General features: G+C 34.6%; 1 long non-coding RNA gene across 3 annotated transcripts in view; it reads right to left on the reverse strand.

The window, feature by feature from the left end:
* Nucleotides 1–7,500, reverse strand: part of LOC118762907 — a 300,764-nt gene that overhangs the window by 61,717 nt on the left and 231,547 nt on the right. For all 3 annotated transcript variants that reach the window (XR_004998657.1, XR_004998658.1, XR_004998659.1), the window contains exon 3: nt 5,504–5,811. This is a non-coding gene — a long non-coding RNA (uncharacterized LOC118762907). The remainder of the gene's footprint in view (nt 1–5,503; nt 5,812–7,500) is intronic.

The raw sequence follows: 7,500 nt of genomic DNA on the forward strand, positions 1-7,500 counted from the left end.
ACATGTTCATGTCCTCGCTACTTAACAGGTTGGCAAATCAAACCGATAAGGAAAATGCCAGGCTTAAAATGAATGTACTGGGGTGGATTCATTCGACCAAAAATTCTTCAAGGCAGTGCACCAGCATGGCCGCTGTCAAATAACTGAAACAAGTAAAAGAAGATAAAAAGAAAGACTATAGATTTGGGAAGACCGTAGTTCAAACGCGGATTCATTATCCGGTTATGCAGCGTGCAAGAGTGTATACTTTACTTTGACAGCGAGAGGACTGACGGAGAGCTCGTCTGTTTTACAGCTTGATTTAGAGTAAAAAATTCTCTTCTTAGCGTCAGTAAATATGTGACAGTTGCTCATAGGGTAATCAGAAATAAGATAAAGCATTACTGACTATTAGATAAAATATAAATCCATAGATTTTTCTAAACTTAGATTCTTGGAAAACTTATTCAAACATTTCAACGCAGAGAAATGTAAGAAACAGTGGCTATCTTGGATGAAAGTGAAAGTGAAACTAATGGAAGCGTTGAGCAGGTTTATTAAAAAACATAAAGGAAGCCATATTCCATTACTTGCCTGGAAGTAAAATACTCTGTGGGAAAGTTTATGTCAAAAGGAATGACAATGAATTGATAGTCCTTTCAGGAGCTTCACAAAGCATGAACGATTGATTGAAAGGAATTCAGTGTTGTATAAAATCGAATTCTTTAGAGGGACCATGTTGGAGTTTATGGAAAATAAGTAGTTTGAGACTGAATGTTATATAACAAATCTAATTTTAGGAAACTATCCGTAAGAAGGTATTGTCTTTCCGATTGAAAAGCATCTTGGAAAAACAGCTACAAAAAAAAAAAAAAAAGGAAGTACCAAAAGTTGAGCTTAGATCTTGCTGAGATCAAATTTGTCTTCATCATTCCAAGGCGCTTAAAAAACGTTATTTAAAAAAAATAAAATATTGGGTCTGATTTTATGCCGATTATATCTATTTCTTTACTACCCACAAGGGGCTAAACACAGAGGGGACAAACAAGGACAGACACCCAGATTAAGTCGATTATATCGACCCCAGTGCGTAACTGGTACTTATTTAATCGACCCCGAAAGGATGAAAGGCAAAGTCGACCTCGGCGGAATTTGAACTCAGAACGTAGCCGCAAACGAAATACTGCTAAGCATTTCGCCCGGCGTGCTAACATTTCTGCCAGCTCGCCGCCTTATGCCGATTATACCCCACAACAAAAGTTGCAGCCTCTTGCTAATGTTAAAAATTGATATCTTCTTCAGCCTGTTGTTTGCCATTGTCGTTTGACCCTGTTACCTGACCTTGTTACCTGACCCTCCTTTAATCTCTCCGTAATAAGTTTCCCCATCACTCTGAATTTGTATTCACAATTAACGTTCTTCTCGCGTTAACATTACGATTTTTGTTTCAAGTGTTATCTTTTATTAAATTTATCCTCCACTCTATATCCGAGTTTCATTCTATTTCATTTTATTGGTCTTGGAAAGAACGTTTATATTTGTTCTTGTTATTTTATAAAACAAGCTTCCTTTGTTTTGCAATGCTTTATTCAAAGGTAAAAGTCAGTTCTCTGGTTCCATTGCAGCGTTCAAGATGGCTGAAAGGAAAGACGGAAGTTATCCTAAAACCAAAGATCTGCTCTTCAATGCGTACAGCGAGGAAGCCATTAAAGGCACCCGAGGACCAGAAAAGGTGATGGATTATATCTACTACTCAAAATAGATATCATCCTACTGACAGGTTTCTATATAGTTTCTGACAACAAAATTCATCCAAAAGGCCATGCTCAACGCACAGCTTTGTCACACGACAAAAACAAGGTGCTGCGCAGTGGACACGAACCGGAAACCACGTAATTGTAGAGTGAATTTTTTAACCATTTATTTAAACAGAATATTAAATAGGTCTCATAATAATAATCTAAACCTCACCATTGCTTCGAGTATTCATGGATAATGGGGAAAAAGTCAGAAAATAGAGTAAGAACTATCTAGTTAGATGTAAAGTAACAGTAAAAATGCAAAGAAGCAAGAATCGTTATTATTGATACGTATATGTATGTATGTATGTATGTATGTATGTATGTATGTATGTATGTATGTATGTATGTATGTATGTATGTATGTATGTATGTATGTATGTATGCATGCATGCATGTATCTATCTATCTATCTATCTATCTATCTATCTATCTATCTATCTATCTATCTATCTATCTATCTATCTATCTATCTATCTATGTAGTTGCTATTCCGTTCCAAGAGAGCCCCTATTAGAATAGATGATGATACTGGATCTCATGATTAAATAGATCCATTATCTAAGATATGAAGGACCTCTGCCGGTCAAAATTGACCTGACCTCCGAGCACCACGAGGTAGACTGGTATTGAGTACTCTATTCTCGACTGTCCACAGTAAACGTACACACACACACACACACACACACACACATATACACACATACACAGATACACGCACTCACACACATATGTATATACATGGATGCATATATAATGAATATACATACACGCACTTTTATACATACACTTACACACATATATAAAGAGAGAGATATAAGGACATACGTAGAGAACGGGAGAGAAAGAGGGAGAGAAAGAGAAAGAGAGAGAGAGAGGAGAGAGAGAGAGAGAGAGAGAGAGAGTGATATGAAATTAAATTGACCTTAAAGTATTAACATTAGCAGGTGATAAAACTGATATCATTCTAAAATAAATGACTTTGATATCTGAAATCTATGTAAATAGAAGGAAATGATTTTTATAATGTTTTTGGTAAATGAATAGCTGGAAGGTGACTCGTGAAATATTCGTGGCTAAGGAGGTTTACAGCTGCATCAGAATCATTGTCCCTGGTAGATCAGCTTTGGTAAGTGCTAATACTTCTGAAAGGTTGGCAGTCTGGAGAGAACACTTGACCTACAATTGCTGTCACTTTTCTAAATCTCTAAGTCTCTCATAGGAAAATGTGATTTTCGTAAGTTAAATGTTTTTATATTAATAACCCTTCTGTATCGTCAGCTATAAATGGATATATATAGAAACTTTTACAGAAATGTAATTTTGTCAACATCAATGAGCTATACTTTTAAAACGGTTTCTTCTCAAAAATTTCATTGTATTTGTAGCAATTTAATAAAACTCAGGCTAGATTTATTCAATTAATATTTTAATTTTTATGAATAAAAATTTCCTGCTGAAAATAAACGTTTTATGCACACAAACACCGATGTGCAGAAATAGACACATAAATTACCCATGCAACTGGGCTGTTTGTAAGGTATCTTTGTATTTGAATATAGCGAAATATTAATAGACTGCACATTAAGAAAGCACAACTAGACGTTAGTGCATGCTTAGATTTGCACACATTTATGCACGCATACATTTACGCACACACATTGGCGTATTAATGCGCAGACTGGAATATTTCTCCAACTGAGAGCAAATAGCTGTTTTAAAATAAGAGAAGAAATAACACTCCAGAAAATCCAAAAGCTGATCATGTGATGACATTTAAAAGATGTAACTCACTGTGATTTTACAGATGTGGATTAAGGCGGTTGGTGAAAATGATATGATGTAGTAGGGTGGTTGTGGTCGTTGAGTGGTGGTGGTTGTGGTGGTGGTGGTTATGAGTCAACTGAATTAGCTGCTTTTTGTTTCTTTTAATAATTAGAGGCGGTGGGATGGCGGTCTGATTTTTGTAACTGTCAGGAAATTAAATATTTCTGGAATGCTAAAGATTCGTAGAAAATGAATTATTTCATTCTTCAGAAAATATAAATCCAAATTAATTGATATGAAGTTTTAGGGTTAGGCTAGTATAGAAGGAAGGACCGTTGAAGACTGTCTCAGACACCAGATATAAAAGAGGAGGAGAATTATATTTTGAAAATAAAGTAAAATACAAAATGAAAATTATCCCAGCCAATGTTTCGTGTCCATATATTAGTCAAATCTCACGTCAATTATTCTGTGTCAGGTGCATTCATATTTCGATTCATATATAATTATGAATTTACAAACACACACACACACACACACACACACACACAAAGAGACTTCGATAAAATACCGGGAATGTGTAGGGGTCAGTTCGTTGGAATCCTTTACGAAAATTGGTCATTTTCATCTCAATAAAGTATGATTACCAATGGTATCTATAACTGAAGTTTACCTATTTCTCTTCACTATATCTAAACATTCAACTTCATCATTCCTACGCAATTTAAAGGAGACAACAATAATTTTAACAGTTCATTTTCCGGCGAAGTTTCTATTCTTCATCCAGTTTCTATTAATATATATATAAGTCTATGCGCCAAAGCTATTGTAATACAATAATATTACAAAAGCCTTAGCGTACCTTTAGTAAATTAGAAGAGGTACACCAAAGGAAGATTAAAGAAGTTAAATCGGCATAAACTTCAGTATATACTTTATATTATAAAATATGACTAATTCCTCAATGTGAACATATAACATATACGATACATATATATATATATATATATATATTATATATATATATATTATATATATATATATATATATCGTCAATAAAATCCTAAATCATATATATAATCTGCGTTAGATGAAGAAACCGTGACGAGAGTGTCAATACACAGCGGACGTTTATAGGCTTAAACTTATGATTATTATTTACACACATACACTCACTCTCTCTCTCTCTCTCTCTCTCCTCACACACACCACACACACAACACACACACACACTGCTTGTTAAACTAAATATAAACTTAAGGGATATAATTCATTTTGAAATTTATTTTATGGGTTACATTCAGATAAGTAAAGCCTGCACCGATAACGGTTTCGAAGTTTCCGAAACCGTTTGAAGAAGGGGAAAGATTAGAGTTCAGAATTAAACCTGCTCAGAATGCTTGCAACAAAATGAACTCTGTTAAAGTCACTCAGTAACTAGGTGATGTTGTGAAACCAACCGAGGACAGAAACTCCCGCTGACGGACTCCCTCACAGTTTCTGTTTATCAAATCTTGCTCGTAAGACTGTTGAACGGAGCCTATGGTAGAAAACACTTGCTCAATGTGCCAAGCTGCAAGATTGAACGTGAAACTGCGTAGTTGCAATGGAAGCTTCCCACATGCCTATGCCTGCAGCTGCACAATGTATGTAGTGAAAGTCAGAGGAAAAGCTCGACAGCATGTGGATACTACTAACTTTAGATACTGTGTTTTGGCAGACGACAAGGCTTTTGTGCAATATAACTGACTTGGGACATTAGCTTGGAAAAGACTGATTTAACATTTCAAGAGTCTTAAGAAAGGAAAACGAAAATGTCCAGATCAATAACACTGAACTCTTCAACGCAACACTGAATCTCAATGAGATTGAACCGAATCGCCCCCAAGATAAAATAAGAAAAATATAAAACAAACAAACAACTGAAACGTTTCAAAGTAGACCAAAATAAAACTTACGACTTAAATACACATGAATTATTCGTACTTGGGAATCTATCAGTTGTTGAAAATTCTTCCTTTTCTTCTTTATACCATTCTTCTAGGAAGTTTTCTCCTCTTCTTGACTACACAGCAAATCATTGATCAACATCCTCCATCATTTTGAGTTTCCTCTTCTCACCGAATAGAATTGATGCAAACAAAAATATAAAAAATAAAAACCTTCTCCTATGACGAATGGTGAAGAGAATCTTCGAAAATCTTCGGAAAATCTAATTTAATTGAGCTTTGGTAACTTCTTCTGAATGTTGGTAAATTTCGGCAATCTGGAAGAAAAGAAAATACGTAGAATCTAAAAATTATGGCACTACAAGAAGTCAGAAGAATATTTATATATTGGCTATTCAAAATTTCATTATTATTGCAATCAAAAAGGCGGTGAGCTAACTGAATTATTAGAACATTGGACAAAAATGCCTCGTGATATATTTTCCGGCTCTTTGCGATTTGTTTTCAAATCTCAGCAAGGTCAGCTTTTACATTATATATATATATATAATATATATATATATATATATTCAGAATGAGATAAAAAAACCAAGGCTGTAAAGATTTTAGAATATTCATAAATAGAAGGTCATATAGCTGTTTGCAGGATATTTATTATATCCCTTCAACGGAGACGGTGTGAGAAAATGATTAAGCAATAGTTAATCTAGATAAGATACGAAATAGAGAGTGAAGTGGAGGAATGAAAATAGATGTGAGATATGCAGAGATTTTGCTTTTATAGAACCATTATTTAGGCAGAATGGTATACATAATAAGATTCCAATACCTTGTGAGTAAAATCCAATAGTATCTAAAATTGGTCATTCCAAGTATAGTTTGTACACGGTGCTATTGAATCAAGGGCTTTATTTAAAGTGGTATATATATATATATATATATTATATATATATATATATATATATATATATATATATATATATATAGATATATATATATATATATGAGAGAGAGAACAGTTTTATAAACAAACATCTAAGCTTGAAGTGAGTTTATATTTTCATTTTAGGAATTGAGGAAATATATATAGGTGAAAGTTGACTTCGATGGAATTTGGAATCAGATCGTAAAGTGGTGATTCGTGCAGAAATACAAGGTGTGCAATGCCTGCCTTGTATACAAACAGAGAGAGAGGAGAGAGAGAGAGACAGAGAGAGACAGAGAGAGAGAGAGAGAGAGAGGAGAGAGAGAGAGAGAGAGAGAGAGAGAGAGAGAGATGACTGAATGGAAAATAAAAAAAAGAAGTCAGATTTTAATAATAATAATCTTTCATTTTTATGAGAAATAGGCTGCAGAGATGGTACATATATCCTAATATTCTTTTTCTACTCTAGGCGCAAAGACCGAAATTTTGAGGAAGGGGATAATTGATTAGAGCGAACCCAGTACGCAACTGGTACTTAATTTATCGGCCCCAAAAGGTTGAAAGGTAAAGTCGACCTCAACGGAATTTGCACTCAGAACGTAGCGGCAGACGAAATACCTATTTCTTTACTACCCACAAGGTACTAAACACAGAGAGGACAAACAAGGACAGACAAACGGATTAAGTCAATTATTTCGATCCAAGTGCATAACTGGTACTTATTTAATCGACCCCGAAAGGATGAAAGGCAAAGTTGACCTCGGTGGAATTTGAACGAACGTAACGGTAGACGAAATGCCGCTAAGCATTTCACCCGGCGTGCTAACGTTTCTGCCAGCTTGCTGTCTTCATATGCCCTAATATAGTCTAAATATATAGTTTCAATTTTTAACGTGACATGCTCTGGCTTAACTAGTTGGAGTTACCTTATAAAAGCATACATAATGTATACACAAAATAAAGTACCAGTTATGTACGGAGGGTGATGGTATCGACTAACCCGTTTCCTTCAAAATTTCTGGCTTTCTTCCAAAAAGCATTATTATTGCTACCAAAAAATTCGAAACGATTATTTAAAAAA

The sequence above is a fragment of the Octopus sinensis genome, linkage group LG4 (genome assembly GCF_006345805.1).
Source record: "Octopus sinensis linkage group LG4, ASM634580v1, whole genome shotgun sequence".
Lineage (NCBI taxonomy): Eukaryota > Metazoa > Mollusca > Cephalopoda > Octopoda > Octopodidae > Octopus > Octopus sinensis.